This window comes from Lynx rufus, unplaced genomic scaffold (genome assembly GCF_022079265.1).
Source record: "Lynx rufus isolate CCGP_SWC_20201006 ecotype Redwood Valley unplaced genomic scaffold, mLynRuf1.p SCAF_7, whole genome shotgun sequence".
Lineage (NCBI taxonomy): Eukaryota > Metazoa > Chordata > Mammalia > Carnivora > Felidae > Lynx > Lynx rufus.
The window spans coordinates 89,946,952-89,971,665 of NW_025814889.1; the positions used below are offsets into that span (position 1 = coordinate 89,946,952).

The following is a 24,714-nucleotide window of genomic DNA, read 5'->3' on the forward strand; positions in this document are numbered from 1 at the left end:
TTTGCCTAATACAATATATCCAAATGTGAGACTTCCAGAGGCTTCTATCCCCTTGCCCACACCCTGTGTAGAGTGCTTTACTCAGCTTCTCCATTCACAGATCCATGGATACCCAGTTCAAGGCTCATTTCTTACAACAATGTCTTGTCCTCTGATTGCTACAGGCATATTTAAGTATCGCCTTCCTGACAAGAATGAAAAGTCTTGAGGGCTAGGGATCTTTGCTTTATAGAGGCCATATTGAATGATTCGTGAATGTGATGATTAACCTGATTCATAATTGAGACATTGTCATTCCCAAGAAGAATTATTTTCAATCTGAGCAATTTATTTAGAACTTTCATCTGTTTCTAATTTCATACAGACTTCAGGAGATACTTCAGCAAGACCCCATAGGGAAAGATAATTCTTTAAAATTTGACTTTTAAACATTTGAGGGATTATTGATAATTTAGAAAGACATAACTATCTCTAAAGGAATGGCCTGGGTGGAATGGTTCCTTTTAATGTGAAGAGTCTGGTTTTCTGCAATTAGCTAGAAGGAACATACTTAAACACATAATTATAGGAAGCTTTGTTTTTAGGAATGGAAATCACAAAAAAATTATTTTTGTAGCGACTCCCATTTTTTTCATTAAGCACATTGTAGTGTCCCTGAAATTCTGTGGTGCATTTTATTTATTTACTTATTTATTAAAATTTTTTTTCAATGTTTTGTTTATTTTTGAGAAACAGAGAAACTGAGTGTGAGCAGGGGAGGGGCAGGGGGAGAGGGACACAGAATCTGAAGCAAGTTCCAGGCTCTGAGCTGTCAGCACAGAGCCCGATGCGGGGCTCGAACTCTCGAACTATGAGATCATGACCTGAGCCGAAGTCTGAGGCTTAACTAACTGAGCCACCCTGCTGCCCCTGTGGTGCATTTTAGATTTGGAAAATGTGTGATACGATAATACAAAGAGATGGCACATTTAGTAGCTGCTCACATTTGTGTTCATTTTAATTTGAAATGTAGGCTCTGTGAAAATGAGTGTTGTCAAAATGGTTTAGGTGAACTAAAATGTTGCGTTACCATTTTGTGGCAAGCAGAGTATCAAGACTCCAGACCCTTAATGTTACAGTTATTAAACATTATTTGAAGTATCTCTGAATTTGCATATAGGCATTACATTCATTTAGGCAGTGATTGATTTTAACAATTCTAGTGATCAGAAAAGAAAATGTGGGCTGAAGTGTGAAGCAGTGGATTTCCCCAGCTGCATAATTTATGTCCCCCACAAAAGGTAGACACATGAAGCTAAAAAGCCGTACAAAGTACTGACCTGTTCTTTGTGGCTATCGGGACTTGCAGGAGTGACTTCTAGATAGGCCTCCGTGGCTGCCCAGTTATTGAGGTGGAAGGAAGGCAGTGAGAGTGGGGATGAAGAGGAAGAGGGGCCAGGTTGCAGATATTGGTGAATTGGGATGGGGTAGGTCTGGATGTGGGTACTGGGGGTGGTGAGAACGAGGACAGGGATGAGTTGTGGGTTTCTTGGCTTGGGTGACTGGGAAGGTGATGTCATCACTTGCCAATTAAGGGAATATGGAAGAAAGATGAGATTGGGGAGGGAGGATAAGTTCAGACCGTGTATTGACTCCAGGCAGTCAATAAATAATGAATGAATGAATCTGGGTGTATTTTTTTTGAGCTGTCGGTAGGGTGTCAGTGTTCCCTGAGCTTCTTGGCGGTATAGCTGATCTGGGGAGAGAGCTCTGGGATTTGTTGAAGCCATGGGAGGAGGGGGACCCAAGCAAGGAGGATACACCAGCATGCATTCGTTCATTCATAAGTTTGCTTATAAGTTTCTTTATTTTGAGAAAGCATGCAAGTGGGGGAGGGGTGGAGAGAGAGAGGGCGGGTGGGGGTGGAGGAATCCCAAGCAGGCTGCCACTAGCAGTGGTGAGCCGCAGACAGGGCTCAAACCCACCAACGGTGAGATCACGACCTGAGCCAAAGTCCTATGTTCAACCAACTGAGTGTTCCAGGTGCCCCTTGCATTTAAAGGGTAGGCAGAGAAGAAGGGTGTGTCTCCAGAGATAACCAAAGTGAGTGACTTGAGAGGTGAAGAAAGCCAGGAGAATGGTGTTCTGGGAGCCCAGGGACGGGCCGCCTCAAGAACAGGCATGTGGTCAGTAGGGCAAGTGCGGCACTCAGAAAGGCCAGGGACTGAAGTTGAGCCAGTAGGAGCCTCTGGAGGCCTTGAGGAGAGCCTCTTCGTTAAACTGGAGAGGCAGTCGGACTGCAGAGGGAGGAGGACTGAACAGCTGTGGAAGAGACAGGAAAAGTGGGTGCAAACTGCTCGCTCTTACAAAGGATAGTGCCCTAAAATGAGTCCATGGGGCGAGGGAGTCTTTGGTGTGTTGGCATCATTTTTAGATGAGAGACCTCAGTAGAAAGAAGGCGGATGGGGATACAGGTGAGGCACTAGGGTTCCCTCAAGAAAATGGCTGCCTTTGCAGCGGAAGGGGTGGTGTTTGGACCGGAAGTGGTGGACTGCTTAGAAAGCGGGTAGGTCCTCTTAGAGAAGGTGGGCAGGGTTAAGTCTGGTAAACTTGTACCTGATACGGGGTTGGGGGGTGGGGGGTGACTAGAAGTTTGAGTCTGGCCGTTGGGCACTGACCAAGCAGGTGGGTATGCGTGTGCAAGTGCTGTTGTGTGGAGAGAAAGCCGGAGGCACAGAAGCAGAAGGGGAGCTCTGTGGTGTGTCTCGAGGACCAGGTGGCCTGGGTGGAGCTGTCGGGGAAGGACACACCTGCGGGTGTGGTGGGTGTGGTGAACGACTGGGAAAGGAAGCCGGCTCTAAAGGGGCCTTGTTTGTCAGGCTGAGGACTTTGGACTGCATCTCCTGGGTGGGGAGGAGCCACTTAGGGAGAAGTAACAGGGTCAGATCTAGGATTTGGGAGCTGAGAGCAGTTTATGGAAGAGTTTAGAGAGAAGCAGGGGTATTGTTCGGGAGGCCATTGCGGTAACCTGGGTGACGGTCATTGGGGCTTGAAATGGGGCAGTTGCAGTGGGAGAGGTGCGGATTTCTGAGGTTGACTGATTCCTGAGATTGACTGATTGACCAAGCGGGGGGAGAGAGGAGGAAAAAGGTGTGTGTGTGGGGGGGAAGGGGACAGCTGAGAGGATGGCCCTGCCGTTGGGGAACTGGAGAACACAGGAGGAAGAGAGGCAGGTCTAGCCAGGTGGTGGGATAGTTCAATTTCAGGCACATTTACAGAGCGTTTGTGTAGCACCCAGCTGGCTACGAGAATCAGGATTCTGAAGCTCAAGACAGAGGTCCCTGCAAGAGAGATCGGAAGCATGAGGTCATCATCCTTGAATTGGAAGTGGTTAAGATTTATTTGAAGGAACAAGAGAAAAATAAATCCTGATGTGGATATGGACTGTGAAAGCAAACTTCTTAGACCATTTCAGTGTATTATTAACTTTCTTAGAATAAAGCCTTTGATGACCAGAATGTGGATGTGACCCAACCCCCCCCCCCCCCGCCGCCCCCCAAATAGCTCAAAATTAATGGCAAAAAGATGTTAGGAAATAAATTCAAGAAGTTTCGATAGAAATGTTTTTATCTTGATCGTTTTCTTTTTTTTCTATCAGGTCAAAATCGCTTTCTTAATCTGTGTTTATTATTTTTGATAAGAAACTTGAGAAAACTGGGGACTAGCTGGTTGTATTTTTGAAACCTCTTTGAATATGAAATATACTGTCTTGAGTGTGGTATCACTGCATTGTATTCCTCAGGCTTGACATCAATGGATACCTAATAATTAATATTCTAATGCAGTGTCCTTAGATGGATTAAAAAAAACCCCAAACTAAAGTGGTTTTCGGGAAATATGCTGATTACAATTTATATTTAGCTCAATACTGGTTTGTAGACCTTTACTTTGGATCTTCCATAAAATCCACGTTTTTCTGTTTTCCTTCCCAAAATGTAGAAGCACACAATCCTGTTGATCTGTGGAAATGTTTACTAAGGAGAAGTTAAGTCTTTATTTTTTTTCTCTTAATTTTATTTTTATTTAAGTAATCTCTACACCCAACATGGGGCTCAAGCTCTTTCCACTGAATCAGCCAGGCACGCCCCCCCCTTTTTTGGGGGGAGGGGGGAAATAAAGTCTTTAAAGAGCTCATGAGCCTGCGGAAAGGGGCAGAGGGAGAGAAAGAGGCTGCATGCTTAGCACAGAGCCCAACGCGGGCTCCATCCCACGTCCCTGGGATCTTGACCTGAGCCAAAATCAAGAATCTGACAGTCAACCGGCTTGAGGCACCGGGCGCCCAGAAGCAAACGTTTTAGATCCTTTGGAAGTTCCAATAGTGTGGTGGGTGCTCTAGAATTTGTATGGGGATGTGGGTGGTTCCGCTTATTTTCCCTAGCCCCCTCCTACTTTTTTCTGAATTATCTGCAACTACTGTATGGTTTATGCTGTAGCAGAGAGATTACTTTCCTGCTTCCATGGTCTCAACAAACATTTATTGGGTGCCTGCTTTATAGCTGGTGTTGTGCTTCGCCCTGGGATTTAAAGAGAAGGAAGGCCAATATCCCACCTCCAGAGCATGCAGTCTAGTAGAAAGTCATAAAGAGCCATTGTGATATTGTGACGTATAGTATATATAATGGAAGGAATTTGAAAGAGCTTCTGGGTTGGTGAACACGGGAGGTGAAGGGGGAGTGGCACTTGTGGGGAGGTCATGAAAGCTCTGGGCCCCTTCCCACCTACTTCCTCTTAAGTATCTCTTGCCGGTTCATGAATTGTATCCTTTGTAAAAAAAACAGGTAATAGTGATTAGAGTACTTACCTCAGTTCTGTGGGCCATCCTAGCAAATGGTTGAACCTGAGAAGGGCGTCAGGGGAATCCCTGATTTATACCTGGTCAGTTATAAGCACAGATAACTATCTGGATTTGCGATTGCACGTAAAGTGTGTGTGTAGACGGTGTCTTGTGGGACTAAGCTCTTAAATTCACTTGTGGTATCTATGCTAACCCCAGGTGGATGGTGTCAGAATGGAGTTGAATTGTAGGACGGACACCGGGTGGGTGTCTGCAGAGAACCGAAGAATTGCTTGCTTGGTGTGAGGGAAAGCCCCGCATCTCTGGTGTCAGAAGCGAAGTGTTGTGAGTAGTGGAGTAGACAGTCCAGTTTTTCTTTTCAGCTATAAAGAGACCATTGTTGGAAGAGACCGTGCACGTGGAAGGGATACTCTTACTGTTGATAACAACGATGGCTCAATGCATTGTACATTTATTGGTTCATTTCCTCCTCACACTAACCCAGTGAGGTAGGCGTGGATATTCTCTTTGTAGAGAAGAGGCACAGAGAGGGTCACAGTAGCTGGTAAACAGAGGAACTAGGGTTAGAAAATGGGCAGTCTGGTGTGAGAACCCATGCTTTAAGAAAGCGATGAAGAATAGGGAAAGCAGCAGTCTCGTTGGGGTGACTGTGCCACATTAGCAAAAGTCAGTGCTTAGTGCTTGGAGCTTGGGCCGGGGGTTGGGGGGGACAATGGGAAGGGAAGTCATAGGCTTATGGTTAAATTAAGCCTGGGTAGACTTGTTTCAAGTAGTGGAATAGGAGAGGGGGATGGGAACCAGATAAGGCAGTGTCTCCTTGCATATCAAGATTTACTGTGAAATCCCTACAAATGTATGTATAGATTTGCATATATTGTACATTTACGTTACCTTTTTTTTTTATTATTTTTTTTTCAACGTTTTTTATTTATTTTTGGGACAGAGAGAGACAGAGCATGAACGGGGGAGGGGCAGAGAGAGAGGGAGACACAGAATCAGAAACAGGCTCCAGGCTCTGAGCCATCAGCCCAGAGCCTGACGCGGGGCTTGAACTCACAGACCGCGAGATCGTGACCTGGCTGAAGTCGGACGCTTAACCAACTGCGCCACCCAGGCGCCCCATTTACGTTACCTTTTGAATTTCTAGCATTCTTGTTTTCATACCGGTTGCGTTCATTATCATCTAACAAAGTACATATATATGCACTACACGGGTGTAAATGATAGTGGTTGTAATGAATGTCACAACTTGTAAGAAATTGGGGATTTCTCCGTGGTTTGTTGTGATTTAAAGAGCAGTCTGCAATTAATAAGCTTTGGAGATTTGTTTCAAGGAGTGGAAAATGAAGTTCTAGAGGCTGGTTCTATATTGCTGTATATTCTCAGAAAGAAAATGTAAAGGATCTGGGTGAGTTCCAAAAATTGAGTCATTCACATCCTTATTGGCACACTGAGATTGCTCAGATGTTTGCAGTACGTATTGTTGAGCACGGACCATGCACAGGGTTTAGTACTACATACAATTGGGTTATTATAAAAGACTCTCCCTTCCTTATAAGGAACTCTCTGGGATTATATGAGGAGACCAACATATAATATGCAGTTTGTGAATGGTAACAGCTGTAATAAATGAGCACAGAACAACTCAAAAGAGATTAAATACATTTAAGAGACGTTTAAAATAAATACAATAGTACCCTTGATTTATTTGTTTTGTACAACTCTTGTTGGGTGAGTGGCACCAAGAGGCTGAATAGAAAAGGGCAGACCTAATTAGGAGTACTTCTTGGAGGTTGTAGACACTTGGATTTGGGTTTTGGAAGGGTAGAAGCTCAGCCAGTGACTGGGTGTGCAACTTATTTTTCTGTAGAAGAAGCACTGATGTGTGTTTGGAAAAGGTTTAGATTGCCTCAAAAACATGAATTTTCAGAAATGGCATGTGTCTCTAATAGGGATGGTCTCCAGGGATAGGTGCACAGAATGAGTGGTGGCTTTCTAGAAACACTACAAAGTGTATCTGTGAGATTGGGATAGATCTTAAAATCATGATCTCATGGTTCATGGATTTTAGTCCCATGCCAGGGCTCAGCAATGCTGATAGTAAGTAGGAGCTTGCTTGGGATTCTCTCTCTCCCTCTCTCTCTGCCCCTCCCCAACTCTCTTTATCTCTCTCAAAGTAAATAAATAAACTTAAAAAAAATAAATTCATGCAGAATATAGTAATTCATAGTACAGTAATTCACAATACAGTTATTCAGAATACAGTGATTATGTAAAAGTATATGAATGCCTTTATAGCTGATCGTCCAACCTAAAATTTTTTTTTAATGTTTATTTTTGAGACAGAAAGAGACAGAGCATGAGTGGAGGAGGGGCGCGCGCACACACACACACACACACACACACACACACACACACAATCCGAAGCAGGCTCCAGGCTCTGAGCTGTCAGCACAGAGCCCGATGCGGGGCTCAAACTGTGAGATCATGACCTGAGCCACCCAGGCGCCCCCGCTGATCATCCAACTTTAAAGATAACACATTGCAGATGTAGTTGAAGCCCCTGGGTATTCCTAGCTCCATGTTTTCTCCCCCTCCCTTTCTCTCCAGTTGTTTATCATTGCTGTCCATGTATTTAATACTTTAATTACTGGTGTCTATGTAAATATTAATCATCAATAGTTGAGTGTTACTTTACGTTTTTTTTTTTTTTTAACTTCTGGCTGTAGTGTCCTATTGCATATTTTCTTCTGTAGCTCAACGTCTATTGTTAGCTTTGTTTTTGAGATTCTTGCTACTCTAGTTCATTCTTTTTAATTGCTATACACTACAGTGTGTCCATTTTCCTGTTGATGTACATTTAATTACTATTTCCTCCCATTTTTCTCTATTACAAATGACATTGCAGTACACTTCTTTACGTGCCTCCTTTCACGTGTATGCGAAACTTTTCTGTAGGTTGTCATCCCCAGGAGTGGAATCGCTTAGTCACAGGGAGGGGAATGTGTATCTTCATGTTCATTGGGTTAGTACTTCAGTTCCATCTTTGAGTTGGGAAGCTTGAGGATTTAATTATTTCTTTTTAACTTGTATGCTAATATTTTCTTGAAACTGTAATGGACCTGTGGAAACTTGTGGTTTGGGGACAAGTTGGAATACAGAAGATAATATTTATTATGTGTTCATGGTTGGTAACTTCAGTGATTTGTGTAAAATTCCACTTAACTGGATATATGGTTGCATATCTTCACCTAAAATCGCAAAGAAAGACTATAAAAAAGAAATTCCTAAACTGTATTTCTTTGGTTATCTGTGCTCACCTGAAGGTACAGGAAGAATGGCTTGGTGGGGGGGCGCCTGGGTGGCGCAGTCGGTTAAGCGTCCGACTTCAGCCAGGTCACGATCTTGCGGTCTGTGAGTTCGAGCCCCGCGTCGGGCTCTGGGCTGATGGCTCAGAGCCTGGAGCCTGTTTCCGATTCTGTGTCTCCCTCTCTCTCTGCCCCTCCCCCGTTCATGCTCTGTCTCTCTCTGTCCCAAAAATAAATAAACGTTGAAAAAAAAAAAAAAAAGAATGGCTTGGTGGGGCAGGGGAGACTTTTGAGTAGATAATAACATTTTTTTGTGGTGTTTAAATTTTCTATAATTTATTTGAAACTGTCTTTGTAAACTAAAAAACATATTTGAGGTGTAACTGATGTGTGTAAGTTTCAGTTGTAGACTGGTAATTTACGATTCATTATTTGTATATGTTGCAAAATGATCATCACATGGCAGTACCTTGTTTTTTTTCTTGTCAGGAGAACTTAACTACCTTAACTGCTCCTCTCTGAGCCACTTTCAAATATATGCTGCAGTATTATTAACTTTAGTGTCCATGCTGTACTGAAAACTTCTTCAGTCCTCTTTCTGTCTCAAAGTGATCAAGTAGAAGGGAATGAAGAATGGCATAAATCCTGATGGCATCTTTTTGGAATAACCTGGGGAGTGCTCCCTTTGGGCAAAGGGGGGGTGGGGGGTTCGGTTAGGTTTTCTTATAGTCTTCCTCAAGCTGCCTAGGTTTAGTTTGTGGTTTCCAAGAGACCTGTTGGACTGGCTTTGGGCTGATAATATCAGTTTCTTCATGTTTTCCCCACGTCTCTTAAAGGAACTTTTATGTAACTCTTCTTTTCAGTAAGATCCTAAAACCATTTGCTATTATGGTTTAGTTGTTTCCCCAAACATTTATTTCCTTCTGGCAGGAATCCGTAAGAGAGCTACTTCTCATGGATCTTGGTTACAAGTTCTATGATGAGTCATTATGGACAGAAACTTTATGCCGGAATACAACATGAAAGGTCTCCTTGCCATTGTAGGAGAGGGGGTGAGGGGTGAGCTTTGCATTTATGCGGATTTAATGTCGATCAGATCACCGACTGATTAATCTTAGGGCCTCTTACATATTCTTCACTGTCCTGCTAGTTTGAACTAAGAACTTTAAAGCAGGTGGTGGTCAAAGTAGAGAACAAATGGGAACCCCTGTGGAGGTGGGGTCCCACGAGTCTGAACAGCTGTCAGGGTGGGGACTCCAAGGGACATTTCATGGGCAGTTAATGTGTTCTTCAATAGCAGCATTTCTTTAGTCATGGACAGCCTCCTTTGTGACTCTCTGAATTTCTAGTGATTCTCCTTTTTTAAAAATATTTTTTTTAATGTTTATTGATTTTTTTTTTACAATGTTTATTTATTTTTGAGAGAGAGAGAGAGAGCACGTGCGCGAGCAAGCTCACGCACATGAGCAGAGAGGGGCAGAGAGAGAGGGAGACACAGAATCTGAAGCAGGCTCCAGGCTCTGAGCTGTCAGCACAGAGCCCGACGCGGGACTTGAACTCATGAACCACGAGATCATGACCTGGCCGAAGTGGGACACCTAACCAACTGAGCCACATGGGCATGTTGTCTGCCTCCCCCCCCCCCCCCATTCTTACCCTGAGACTTAGAGCCATCGAATTACAGTTACTTGTTGCAAATCATCTACTTACTGTATTAGGCTTCTTTGTAAGCTGATCAAAATGAGCTCTGGTTGATGGCTCATCCACCTGGTTATTTAAATTGTTTGCTTTCTGCTCTGACCTACCAGTTCTACCTCTAAAAGCGTACCCTTAAATTAAAAAACAAACAAAACAAAAACCACAAAATCAAACCCCCAAAACTCAAGGATGTATGAAAAATCTGTTCTAAGGTGGCTCATCAAAGCATTGTTTTTAATAGTGGGAAATTTGGAAACAGAGTAAAGGTCCAACATCAAACCTGTCCAATATATAGACATTCAACAATTTGAAAATATTTATATCGGAAAAAAAATATTTGTAGGCTACAGTGTCTAGAACTTCAGGTTCTAGAGCCAGACTGTGAATTCTGACTCTGGTGCTGCCCCTTAGAGCTGTGTGACCTTGGGCGAGTCTCTTTCTCTCTTTTAAAAATTACGGTAAAATATACATAACATAACTTTTACCATTTTAACACTTTTTAAGTGTATAATTAAGTGACATTAAGTGTATTCACATTGTTGTGCGGGCAAGTTTCTTAACTGATCATTGTCATCGCGGCTTTCTTGAGGTTGTTTTGAATGTCAAAGAAGGTCATGCATGTAAAAAGCATAGTCATGGCCTAGTCCCTAGTAATACTCAGATGTCAAAATATTATATATATTTTCATTTAAATAAAAATTGTTACGTATTTAAGACCTACAACATCATGACTTGATATACACAGTGAATTATCGCCGTCAAGCTAATTAATGTGTCATTTCTTCATAGTTAACCATTATTTTTGTGATGCCAGCAACCTGAAATCTGTTGTAGCATATTTCCTGGGGTCAGTATGATATTAACTATAGTCATCCTATCCTGCCTGTGCGTTAACTCTTTAATCTCATCTCGCAGAACCGAAACTTTGTACCTTTTGACCAACAAACATTAACAGTTGTTAAAGTATTCAATACACAGATCTTCACGACATTTTTTAATTGGAAAAGATTTTAAAAATGGTATGTATACAGGTGCCTGGGTGGCTCAGTTGGTTGAACATCTGACTTCGGCTCAGGTCACGGTTCGTGAGTTCGAGCCCCGTGTCGGGCTCTGTGCTGACAGCTTAGAGCCTGGAGCCTGCTTTGGATTCTGTGTACCCCTCTCACTCTTCACCTCCCCAGCTTGTGCTCTGTCACTCTCTGTCTCTCAAGAATAAAATAAACATTGGGGCGCCTGGGTGGCGCAGTTGGTTAAGCGTCCGACTTCAGCCAGGTCACGATCTCGCGGTCTGTGAGTTCAAGCCCCGCGTCAGGCTCTGGGCTGATGGCTCAGAGCCTGGAGCCTGTTTCTGATTCTGTGTCTCCCTCTCTCTCTGCCCCTCCCCCGTTCATGCTCTGTCTCTCTCTGTCCCAAAAATAAATAAACGTTGGAAAAAAAAATTAAAAAAAAAGAATAAAATAAACATTAAAAAAAAAAAAAAGGCATGTATAGGTTAAATGCAAGAATAGAGAGGGAAAAAGAAAACCCCAAAGGGTTTACCTCTCTGGGTGATAGGATAAATCTCATTTGGCTTCTGTGTTGTTGGTTTTTTTTCCTCCTATAATTGTCTTGTTTTTCTTTTGTAAATGAAAAAAATTTGCATATGAATTTTATTCTGGGTAGAAACAGCCAGAGGTTCCTGCAGGTTAATCCTAAAAAGGACAGTTTGATTTTTCAGTTTCTCTTAGAGTTTCATTTGTTCCCCTTGATTGACTAATTATTTAAATAAAGTTACCATTCGTTGTGGCATGCATATGGTTGTGTCCAAAATACACTTTCATACAATGGCGACTTCTTAAGAGCATCCTTAAAAGTGCATATCGTTTGTTAATCTTACTGTGGTATTTTGTTTCTCTTAACTGTAGTTTCCTGTTGTTTCGATTTTTGCGTGTCGACTTGCTGAAAATAAATATTTTGTTTTACTGGGTTAGTAAGCCAGACAGAGTGGTGTTGACAATTCAAGGAAACAGCCCAAGCCATCATCAGTTAAAATTGCTTTAAGAAGCCAGGAGTACCTTGATTAGAGTTTTATAAGGTAGAGAGCAGGAATATTCTAAATTCCTGGTGCCCGAGCTGTGAAAACTGTTCCTGAAATGAAGGTGGGGAGAGCAGGAGAGGACGTGGGGTGGGTCAGAGAGAATGAGGGCCAGCGAACCACACTTCAGTGCCCGCGGCTGGGCGCCGAAGACTTCTCAGCAGTGCTTTGTGCTGCCTTGGCGAACGTCGCAGCCTTCTTAACGTCTGCTTAAAAACACCTACGTTTTCTTCGAGGTTTTAAGTGAGACCGCCTCCGGTACATATACCATATTTACCTGACCTCCAGTACACCTTGGTAAGCCCCGAGGTTTGTATAGACACTGGTGTCAGAAGCACAGCCTCAACAGCTTTGTATTTTCTTGCGGAATCAGGTGGGAGTTGTTGATGGTTTGCCTGCTCCGAGAGAGCCTCTGAGTTTATTTTGCCGATACTGAATGCCTGCTGGGCTGAGAATTTTTGAGGGATGGGCTGAAAGGGATTGAAGGAGATGGACAGATAATTATGGCAAATCAAGGGTGATGAGTATGGACCCTATTGATGAATAGGTACTGTATTAAGTGCTTTATTTTGTGATCTCCTCAGTCAACTATCACAGCAACCCTGTGAGATAGGTATTGTTACCCACCATTTACAGGACGGTGTATTACAGATGAATTTATCCTTTTTAAAAAATGTTTATTGAGGCACCTGGGTGGCTCAGTGAGTTAAGCGTCTCACTTAGGCTCAGGTCATGATCTCACGGTTTGTAGATTTGAGCCCCACGTCGGGCTCTGTGCTGACAGCTCAGAGCCTGCAGCCTGCTTCGGATCCTCTCTCTCTCTCCCTCTTTCTGCCCTTCCCCTCTTTGTGCTCTCTCTCTCAAAAATAAACATTAAAAAAATTTTGTTTTTAAATATTGCCATTTTGAAAGTTTGTGTTCTTTAGCTGTGTTGTTTTATTAAGTAAAACTTTTTGTTACTAGCCTTCTGTCATCTTTTACCAAAAAAAAAAAAAACAAAAACAAAAAACAACAAAAACCCAAAACAAAAGATATTTTGTTCCTGAGGTTAAGAATGGAGTGTGGTTTATCTTCAGACACAGAATCCTCATCTTTATTTGTGTAGGTGTTTGAATTTTGAAAATCGAGGTATGACTAGTATAAAGTAAAATGTATAAATCTTAATTGTACAGCTAAATGTGTGTCTCTTCCCCTCAGTTTCCCTCCCCTCTTGCCCCTCCCAACTCCCAGCTATTTCCCGCTCAAAATAGAGTATGTTTCTGGTACCCCAGAAGGTTCTTTTGTGTCCATTCCAGCCCCCCCCCCCAGTGTATGTGCTGCTGAAGCGAGCACTTTTGTATCCATTCCTAATCAGTAATATTTTCACCTCTCCGCTAGAACCACTGTACTTTTAGTTTAAAGTTTATTTCTTTATTTTTTAAGAGCGTGAATGCAAGTGGGGAAGGGGCAGAAGGAGAGGGGAACAGAGGATCTGAAGCAGGCTGTGTGCTTCATATAAATGAAATCTGGAGTATAGTCTCTTTCTGTAGCTGACAGCTTTTGCCCAATGCAATGTCATGTGATTCATCCACATGTGATTTATCATTAGTCAACAGTAAATGAAATCTGGGGTGCCTGGGTGGCTCAGTGGGTTAAGGGGCTGACTCTTAGTTCTGGCTCAGGTCGGGATCTCAGGATGGTAGCATCGAGCCCCACATCGGGCTCTGTTCTGAGTGTGGAGCCTACTTAGGATTCTTTCTCCTCCTTTCTCTGCCACACCCCTGCTCGTTCTTTCTCTCTCTCTCTCTCAATAAATAACTTAAAAAATAAATGAAGCCCATATTTGTTTTATTCGTGGGGTTGTTTTTAGGTCCTTTTAGGAGTATTAAACAGTACATGAGAAATCAGTCCAGTTTTAAGAGTCCTGTGTGAGGTACTGAAGGTAGGAAATGCATATGGCTGACCATGACATAGAGAGTGCAGAGGAAAACTCCTGATGATGTGCTGTGGCTGCTCTGGTACCAGGCTTTGTGTAGAAGGAATGAGACCTGTACTTTGGAAAGTGGCTGGACCTCAGGCAGATGGGCACTAGAGTTTGGGCTAAGGGATGGAATCTGGGCTCCCAACAGGTGTTTGTGTTTGATGGCAGGAATAAATTTGGTCCTCAAACCTGGAGCAGGTCACGGAGGCACTTCCTGAATGTCTGGCCCTGCAACCTTTGAGATATTTCCCACTTTGGAAAGGTTCTTTGGGCAGCGGGTATGGCATTGCAGTAGGATGTTGGCCATGTAGAACTGAGGGTCAGGAGGGAGATCTGGGCTGGAGAAAATGAACACAAAACTGGTTGTAGCTGTGGAAGTGGACTGGGGCTCCTGGCTGGAACTCTAGAGTGGTGGGGTTCATCCGGGATGGTTGTCAGAATTGCTCATAAAACTCGTGGAAATACAGTGGCTGGGCCTACCTGGAAGCTTTGATGGGTGTTCTGGGGTCACAGCAGTCACTTGGATTTTTGTTTATTTATTTTGAGAGAGAGAGAGCATGTGAGCTGGGGAGGGGCAGAGAGAGGAGAGAATCTGCGTGATGTGGGGCTCAAACTCACAAACCAGGGGACAGTGACCTGAGCTGAAATCAAGAGTTGGACTATTAATTGACTAAGCCACCCAAGCGCCCTGCTATTTGGATTTTTAAAAATGCCTCTATTTATTCTAATGTACTTTCCCTCCCCATGCTGCAGGTTAGAATCAGTAAGGAAAATGGGTCTTGAGCTCCCCTCTAGGACACAGATCCCAGGAGAGTCAGAAGATGGAAATGTTGACACCTGGCTAGGCAAGAGAGCGGTATTAAATGTGTCTGGTTTCCAAAGTGGTCATGATGTCCCTGCTTAAACACTTCCAGAACAGAGAGCTTGCCAGTTTCCCAGGCAGCCGTTTTTGGAAGATCGGAAAAGCTTTTTGGTAAAACAAGCCAAACTGTCTCCTTGTGTAGCTTTCACAGAGTGGGCTTTGCTTTTGCAGAGTGGACTTCATATCTCCCTGGTTTCCTTTTCCCATGCTGAACCTCCCCAGTGCTTACTCCTCCTGTGGAGTTTTCAGAGCCTTTGTTACCATCGTCTGTCAATTGGTCCTCTTTCCACTATTGCTCTTTAAATAAGGCATCCCCCAAATTAGGCGTTTTTTGATGAGCACGAAGTAGAGTGGGACCATTTACTCCTCTCTTGTTACAAAGATAATAATATACTTCTGTCTTTTTTGAGGGGGAGTGGAGGGATCACAAGTGTAGACCTTACATGTGCCTTTAGTTCATCTTGGATTCATCCTATTCTTTGAGCCCCTGGATGTTAACTTTGATCTGTCCCACCCTCCCAGCTGTCGTTTCGCCAGCGTGATGAGCAAATTTGATCCTCCCCAAGGAGAAGAGGAAGCAGAGCCTCCGAGCCAGGCTGAAGCAGTGCCTCAATGTCCCAATCTCACGACTCCCATAATGTGCTGAGTTCTGAGCTGACAGAGAAGATCAGATTCAAATATTTAATCAATAGTTGGCTAATGAGTTGTCTTCTGTGGCTAAAATAAAATTGCCTTTGCACCCCAGGAGATGTTTACTAGGGAGTTTTAGGGGTCCTGCCTCTTCCTGTACCTTACAGAAGCAGTTACACTAAACTTGCACCAAAGTGATTTGCCATTTTGGGTGCTTCCTATGGATTCTTACACGTATTTGCTTACAGTAAATCGCACTTCTTGGAAAGTCCCTGCTCTGAGTATTTACTTTTAGTCCTGTAAACTATATGACTTGGAGTTGCACATAGCACTGACTGAGCCAGCCAGGCACCCCCAAACGTTCTTATTTTGAAATATTGGAAGATCTAAGGCAGCAGCTTGAGATTTACAACAGACTAGTTGGTGGTTAGACATTAGATTATCATGCTTTTCAGTGTATCAGCAATATCCTTTTTGAATAGGGATGAAGAGGAGTGGCATCGTGACTCCAAATTAGCTGAGGTTCTAATGGCAAAATAAACAGTGTAATCTTAAGGTTTCTTGAATAGTATAATTTTCTGAATGATGACATATTTTTGTTTTGCTTTGTACAACCAGATCTGTGACTTCTTTAAAGGCATTGTTTTTAAACTTTCTCCACCTTTCTGTGTATGCTGTAGCACAGTGCTTGCTTCATGGTAGGTGCTCAGACTTTTTTTTTTTTTTTTTGAGAGAGAATGCACACACGGGGGAGGAGCAGAGAGGGGGGGGAGAGAGAAAATCCCAAGCAGACTCCATGCTGTCAGTGCAGAGCCAGATGCAGGCTCCAACCCATGACCATGAGATCATGACCTGAGCCAAAATCAAAGAGTTGAATACTTAACCGACTGAGCCACCCAGGGGCCCCAAATTCTCTTTAAAGTCTTGGTGTCTTCAGTACTCAACCAGAAGCATGTCTGTGGAGTGATGACTGAGGATGACCTAACCGGGTCCTAACTCCGGTTCACCCTCCAGGATCACCAGGTTGGTAGAGGGCAGTTGTTAGTGGAGCTCCTCTGGATCCAAGAGCAAATTCATGTTGGAGAAGGATATTATCGCTCCAGTGTCAGATTGCCCATTTTCCCTCCGTTCTCTCAATTCTGACTCCCGCTAAAATCACTTTAGTAGCACTAGGAGGAGTATTTTCTACCTTGGCATAATCATCTAGGCACTAGTCTAATTTTTTTTTTAAACATTTTATTTTGAGAGAGCGTGCGTGTGCGAGAATCAGGGAGGGGCAAAAAGCGAGAGAGAGAGAGAGAGAGAGAGAGAGAGAGAGAGAGAGAATCCTAGGCAGGCTCTGTACTATGAGTACAGAGCCTGATGCGGGGCTCAAACCCATGAACCGTGAGATCATGACCTGAGCCAAAATTAAGAGTTGGACACTTAACCAACTGAGCCATCCAGGTGCCCCACCACTAGTCCAATTTTTAATTAAAACTATCTTCCATCTGAAACTAATTCACCAAGGTTCCCTTCTCTCATTTCCAAGTAAATGATTTCAGTCATGTGCATCTTTGTTTTTGCATTAACTTCCATGGATGCTATTCAAAAGACAAAACAAAACTACTTATGTGCCATGACTTACTTGTCTTAAGAGCTAATGACACCGATACCCGTCCCAGGAGAAATCTGCTCCAGAGTGAAGTGAGAGCAAGGGGAGATGCTTAATTCACAGATGGTTTGTGGACACATTCACTTCAGCACATACACTAAAATTGGAATGATGCAGAGAAGATTAGCACGGCCCCTGCCCAAGGATGACCTACAGGTTCATGATGGTTCACTGTTTAATAAAGTAGTTTGTGCACAAAGCACATGCTTCCCTCTGAGCAACACTGGTATAAATCTGTAGAGGTGTTCAGATCTACATAAGGCCCACAGGTATTTTATTTCGTATTTAGTGTTTCTGTGACCAAATAGTTTACCTTAAAATCTTGTGATGTCCCATTTCTTTTTTTTCCTTTTTTGAGAGAGAGAGAGCGCTCAAGTGAGCGAGAGGCAGAGAGAGAGAGAGAGAGAGAGAGAATCCCACAAGGGTCAGAAAGAGAGAAAGCAGGGCTTGTGTTTTTGTTTTTGTTTTAACCCGAAGTGGGGCACGAGCTCACTCAAAGTGGGGCTCATGCTCACCCCATGTGGGGCTCAAACTCACGAACTGTGAGATCATGACCTGAGCTGAAGTCAGGTGTTTAACAACAGAGCCACCCAGGTGCCCTGCGATATCCCATTTCTTCGAAACGGCTTCATTTAAGAGGATACGGTATCAAAATTTAAAAAAAAAAAAAATGCACGTTATCAAATGAAGTATTCAGTGGTCTGTATGTGTTGTTTTTGGAGGGAATGAGGCCGAATCTTCATGGAACAGCTGGCCGGATCTAGTTTCCTGGGGTGGTGGCGAGGCAGGGAACTGAGAAGAGAGTCCTGGATGCTATGGAGAGGAGTCCACTCCTGAAATGCTTGTTTTAGCCATTGTTATGTCTTCTAAAATTATTTAATTGTAGAAAACAAAAACAAAAAACAGAACATGGTGCTGTTTTAGGAACATACATCTAGCTTAAAAACTTCTTCCATTTTAAAAAAAATTAAAAAATTAAAAAAAAAGATTTTTACTTTCAAGAGAGAGAGACACACACACAGAGCATGAGTGGGGAAGGGACAGAGAGAGAGAGAGAGAGGGAGACAACAGGATCGGAAGCAGACTCCAGGCTCTGAGCTGTCAGCACAGAGCCCGACACGGGGCTCAAACTCATGAACCCTGAGATCATGACCTGAGCCAAAGTCAGAAGCTTAACCAACTGAGCCACCCAGGTGCACCCCCCCCCCAATTTTTCTCTTTTTAACTGGAATCTCATTGTCGGAGGAGGAGATCTTGGGATATGCCTACTTACAAAATTTCTGAATGTAATGTTTACTAGACAGAATTATTTTTGAGGTTATTTGTGGCATAGGTGTATATGCATCTGATGGTGATGGACAGGTATGTACCGGACTTTTAAGTACTTGCTAAGTACTTTGGAAGATGTAGAAGGAATGTAAGACTTTTTTAAAGATTTTATTTTAAAGTAGTCTCTACATCCAACGTGGGGCTAGAACCCACAACCCTGAGATTGAGAGTCCCACACTCCACTGACTGAGCCAGCCAGGTGCCCCTGGAATGGAAGACTGTTGACGAGATACTAACTTTGAGATGGCATAATGGGAAGGAGTGGGGTCCAAGTACTAATGGGGATAGGATTTCTGGGTCTGTGAATATTGTAAATTTAGATCTTGGGAATGGTTGTATACATTGTGAGTATACTAAAACCACTGACTTGTGTGCTTCACGTGGGTGAATTTTATGGTTATGTGAGTTATATCTAAATAACTTTAAAAAAGAGATGTTACTAATTTTTAGCGCAGAGAAGATTCCCAAATTGCTTGTGATTTCCTGCTTTCCTTTTTCCATTTGCCAGATCTCCCAAAGTAGTTGAAATGAAAGATAAAGAACCTTTAACGCTCTTATCTTCTGGTGGTAAGGAAATGCTGAGTGGCCCTGAATTTGTGCAGTGAATGTTGTTTACACAAGCCTGTGTCTTTTAGCCCAGAGACCAGAAAAAACAGGCTGAAGGCTCGCTTGAGCAAAAAGCGATCAGAGAAATGGGCCTGTCTGCCCGTTGGAAAATCTGGGACTTCATGATATTGGTCCCTTAATTTACGGACCATTCCAGGCTGTCAACAAAGTAGTTGTCTAAAGTTGACACATGCTCTAATGTGGATGAACCGTGGAGACCTTAAGCTAAGGCACAAAAAGACAAATGTTACAGGATTCCACTTACATGAGCTACCTAATGTAGTGAAATTTATAAAGTAGAATGGTGGTTGCCAGAGGCTGGGGGAGAGGAAAATAGGGAGATACAACAGATACAGAGTTTCAGTTCGGGAAGGTGAAAGCAGCCTGGAGATGGGTGTTGGTATGTTGCAGAGCTGTGTGAAACTGTACTTAATGCCCCTGAACTGTACACTTAAAAATCAGTAAAATGAGGGGCATCTGGCTGGCGTAGTAGAGCGTGTGACTCTTGATCTCATGGTCAGTTTGAGCCCCATGTCAGGTTTGGAGTTTACTTTAAAAAATGGGTAAAATGTGGGGTGCCTGGCTAGCTCAGTCAGTAGAGCTGGTAACTCTTGATCTTGGGGTCATGAGTTCAAGCTCCACATGGGGTGTAGAGCTTACCTAAAATTAAAAGAAAATGGGTAAAATGTTAAATTCTTTTTTTATAAAGTATTTTTTTTATCTTTTTAAAATGTTGATCTTTTTTTTTTCCTAAATATTGTTTTTAACATTTATTTATTTTTGAGACAGAGAGAGACAGAGCATGAACGGGGGAGGGTCAGAGAGAGGGAGATACAGAATCTGAAACAGGCTCCAGGCTCTGAGCTGTGAGCACAGAGCCCGACGCGGGGCTCGAACTCACGGACCGTGAGATCATGACCTGAGCCGAAGTCGGCCGCTTAACCAACTGAGCCACCCAGGTGCCCCTAAAATGTTTATCTTGAGAGAGAGAGAGAGAGAGAGCCCACACATTCATGCAGGGGAGGGGCAGAGAGAGAGGTAGAGAGAGAATCCCTAGCAGGCTTCATGCTCTCAGCGCAGAGCCTGACTCGGGGCTTAAACTCAACGAACTGTGAGATCATGACCAGAGCCAAAACCAAGAGTCCAAGGCTTAACCGCCTGAGCCACCCAGGCGCCCCTAAGACTTACTTTTAAGTAATCTCTACACCTAGCATGGGACTCAAATTTATAATCTCGAGATCAAGAGTCACATGCACTACTCACTGAGCCAGCCAGGGGCCCCTAAAATTTTAGATTCTATGTTATGTATATTTAAACACACACACTCGCACACACAGAGAGAAATTAATTAAGAGTAAAATCACTTTGGAAGAAAAGAGAGTGGGACACGGCATCTGAATTCTCCACCAGACTGAGCACTGGTTCCAGTAGCTTTAGCTTCTGCCACTATCCCGAGTATGTGTGAGGGACGAACCAGATGCTCAGCGAGGTCTCCGCCTACTGTACCTTCCTTCTGATCCTCCCACCTGTCATTCCTGGAGCATCTCCTGTGTCCCAGAAATTGAGCTCTGCCCTGGAGAAAGGTAAACGTGTGCCCCGAGGCGTTGATAATCCCGAGGGAGGTTGGGAGAGATGCATTTGCTTTTTGCTGAGTGTCCCATCGCATAGTGTGCTCATCTGTGGTAGTAAGTGTGGGTGGCACTATTTAGGTAGTATTTGGGGGGTGGCAGTGAAATGTCTGGAACCCGGTTTAAAGTAGTCAAATCAGTACATAGCTGACATTTGATGCCCACAGATGCACTCTTAAAAAAGACAGTGTCAGTAGAAGAGTAAGACTTGTTTATAGCCTGAAAATTCATCATGGAAGAAAGAAGTCCTCATGGTGCCACAGGAGCTGTGCACTTTTGTGAGGAGCCACCAGGATGAGGAAGAGGCAGACTTACCTGACGGCTCTCCTGTTTCCCGGGGGCAATACAAGGCCAGACACACTGCTAGTTCCTTCAGGAACTGACGGGGCAGTCAGTGGAGGACACAAGAATACAAACCCGAGACGAAACATGTTTACAGTGTCCTGTAACAACATAGCGTAGACTGGGTGGCATATAAACCCCAGGATTTTATGTCTCACAGTTCTAGCGGCTTAGAAGGCCAAGACCAGGGCCGTGCACATTGGGTGTCTGGTGAGGGCCTGCTTCCTGCTTCACAGCAGTATTTTGCTGTGTCCTCCCTGGTGCTCACAGGGGCGGAGGAGCTCTCTGGAGTCTTTTCTGAGGGCACTAATCCCTCAGGAACCTGATCAAGTCCCACAACCTCACCTCCTAATACCATCCCACTGGGGATTAGCACTTCAACATACAAGTATCAGGAGGATGCAGACATTCAGTCTGTAGCACAGAAGCCATATATAATTAGTTGAAAATTGATTTGCTAAGAACAAATGACGGAAGGGAAACATGAAAGTCTGATGGGTCATTGATCATGAGCTTGGACAGTCTAGTTTCAAAACACACTTTATATGCTGTCAGTGTTTTTAGGGAGAGCTCATTCTCAGAGGCGGTCTTCATCTGTTAAATAAATTCTTTATCAGGGAGGAGGAGGAGGTGAGGGAGGAGGTAGGGAGGTGAAGGGAGGCAAGGATGTGATATTTTTGGAACAGCTTGAAATACAAAGTAATTTCCTGATAAGATTAGTTCCTCTTAAGCGAAACCCCAACTGTGGTCACTCTCTTAGTAATGAAGAAGTCCACGCAAACTGGACAGGCTTAGAAAAACTGGGTCCCTAGCTCTTGTGCTGAATTCCCAGGTCATGTCCTACGCCCACTTGAAGTTCACTTCTGGATCAGGGAGGCATCAGTTTTTGTGGAGTACTTTATTTTGATTTGATTTGTTTGTGAATTTCATAAGTAAATTTCCCTGTCACTTTTCCATATGGAAAAGCACTTATTCAGAGTAGAGCAAATTTTGAAAAGAAGTATAGAAAAATCAATGCTAGGGCACCTGGGTGGCTCAGTTGGTTAAGCGCCTGACTTTGGCTCAGGTCATGATCTCACGGTTCATGAGACTGAGCCCTTTGTGGGGCTCTGTGGAGCCTGCTTGGGATTCTCTCTCTCCCACTCTCTGTGCCCCTCTGTCATCACGCTCGCTTTCTCTCTCAAATAAACTTTAAAAAAAGGAATGAAAAACGCTAAGAATTAGGTATTATTAACAATGCTCCTGTAAACAAATTGTTTTTTTTTCCCTAGAAAAGGGACACTAGAAAATAATTACACTAAAAGCAATACTTCTTTCCACTTGCTAATTCCATTATCATTCACAGTTATATTTAGAAGCTGTTGTAACAGGCATTTAAAAGGAAATTATTAAAGAGCTATCTTATTGTGTTTAAGGGTATGAATACTGAGTCTATGTTGGCTTGTATTATAAGGAAACTGTTGCCTAAACCTGGCTAGGTACTGTTAGGGACAGATACAATTTCATATTTCATAAGTAAGTTTCTTTTTTTTTTTTTTTTTTTTTTTCAACGTTTATTTATTTTTGGGACAGAGAGAGACAGAGCATGAACAGGGGAGGGGCAGAGAGAGAGGGAGACACAGAATCGGAAACAGGCTCCAGGCTCCGAGCCATCAGCCCAGAGCCTGACGCGGGGCTCGAACTCACAGACCGCGAGATCGTGACCTGGTTGAAGTCGGACGCTTAACCGACTGCGCCACCCAGGCGCCCCCATAAGTAAGTTTCTACTTGGTCATTAATCTGATTTCTTGACCTTTAAGGAGTAGGTCACAAATCATTTCTTTTGTTCTTTTTTTTTAAACAGGCTATGATACTGTCATTTATTTTGTATTTTAAATGCAGGGAAACATCTTTAAAATATGTTTTCCCTGGTGACTAAGATAATACATGCTCAATGCACAATACTTGGAAGTTAGGAAAAAAATGGAGAAGTTTCTGGAAAATCTCTTCCTTTCAGGCAGTCTGTTTCAGGATAACTGCTGGGGATATTTTGAGCAAGCTGATTCCCTGTTGGTTTGCTTTCATCCAGCCTAGCCACCCCTTCTGCTTTGGAGGATGTATTTGGAGAAGGGCTTGTCAGGGTATACCACTGTCCTTTTCCTGCCTCCTGTCTGGTCTCTTGAATGTGGAGGATTTGGGAGGCAGTCACCTGGCCTTACCCCGTCAACTTCCTGTCTTCTCCATGGGTGCACAAGGAGCTTTATTTTGCATTTGTTAAATGTTAAAGTCAACAGGGGGCACCTGTCGTTGGAACCCGGGACTGTTGATCTCGGGGTTGTGAGTTTGAGCTCCTTTTGGGGGTAGAGCTTAAAAATAAAATCTTAAACAACAACAACAACAAACCAACCCATTGAAGTCAACAGAATATACTGCAGCAACCCTGTACTTGCGAATGTGTGTTCTCGGGGTTTGTTTCTAAATCTGGGGCAATCAGAAGGCTTTCTGTACAAGGGAAGAGCCCTCCAGTGGTAGGCATTGGGTTCAGATTCTGGCTCCACGATGCACTGGAATTGTAGCCGTGACAAACAAGCTCAACTTGGTTTTCTCATTAATAATGGCGTTCTTTAGGTAAAATTATGTGATTGACTTGATGCATAACAGGCTACCTCCATTGATGGTGTACCCACCAAAACCTGTTTCTTTCATTCAGCAGTGTTTGTGGAGCATCACCTGCATGCCAGGCCTTGCCCTTGGTACTGGACACCAAAACGGAGAAAAGAATACCCTGTCCACAGGGAGCTCAGAAGGCAGTAATAAACAAGATAATTGCCTGAAATATATGATACATTAAGTAGTGATAGGTACTAAGGAGAAAAGAGTACAAGCGTGGAAGGAGTCTGTGTATGTGTGCAGGTGTTAGGGGAAAGGAGGAAATAATTCAGTTATTTAACCTGTAATGTAGCTGCATGTTGTTTCCATGTGTAAGGGATCTTGATACTCCAGTTGGAGGCCAGAACTTGTCCCTTTGTTGAGGTGGAACTTCCTTGATGCCCCTGGCATGGTGTTTTCGGGAGGAAGTGGTGAGTTCTGATCTGCCTGGCTGGGAGTACAGGTTCTAGTAACGAAGGGTTTGAGAGGTACGTGTATGTGTGGTCTTTGGATCTATCCTGGAAAGTGCTTAGAATAGTGTCAAGCATTCAATAAATTTTAGTTATTATGTTAACACTGTTTAGCTATTGTCTCCTGTTATAAAACTCAAAAGTTTTTTTTTTTTTTTTTTTCAACGTTTATTTATTTTTGGGACAGAGAGAGACAGAGCATGAACGGGGCAGGCGCAGAGAGAGAGGGAGACACAGAATCGGAAGCAGGCTCCAGGCTCTGAGCCATCAGCCCAGAGCCTGACGCGGGGCTCGAACTCACGGACCGCGAGATCGTGACCTGGCTGAAGTCGGACGCTTAACCGACTGCGCCACCCAGGTGCCCCAAAACTCAAAAGTTTTAAATAGAAACCAGAGGGGCCGCTTTCTTGGAAAAAGTGCCTGGTGCTAGAAGCAGTAATTACGCAAGTGTTAGATTTGGAGCACAGATATGATGTGGACCCTCCTCCTCCTGATTTCCCACTCTCTCATCTTTTTTCCCCTTTCAGCCCTTGCGGCCATTTGGAGGACTAAATTTTTAAGGCAGGAGCCATGGTCAATGTATGTAACAGAGGCTGTGTGTTACTTAACGTCTGTTGAATCAATAGGCGAAAGGAACAAGCACATTCTCAAAGCATAGTCAAGTTTCTAAAAATGTACTTCGATAAAGGGA

General features: G+C 43.5%; 1 protein-coding gene and 1 non-coding gene across 2 annotated transcripts in view; both read left to right on the top strand.

Moving 5' to 3' along the window:
* The window catches only part of RASSF3 (Ras association domain family member 3), a 73,193-nt gene that overhangs the window by 16,720 nt on the left and 31,759 nt on the right, over window positions 1-24,714 (top strand). The window lies entirely within an intron of this gene.
* LOC124502756 (U6 spliceosomal RNA) lies at window positions 17,091-17,200 on the top strand. The gene has a single exon (XR_006960017.1). It is a non-coding gene; the product is annotated as a U6 spliceosomal RNA (small nuclear RNA).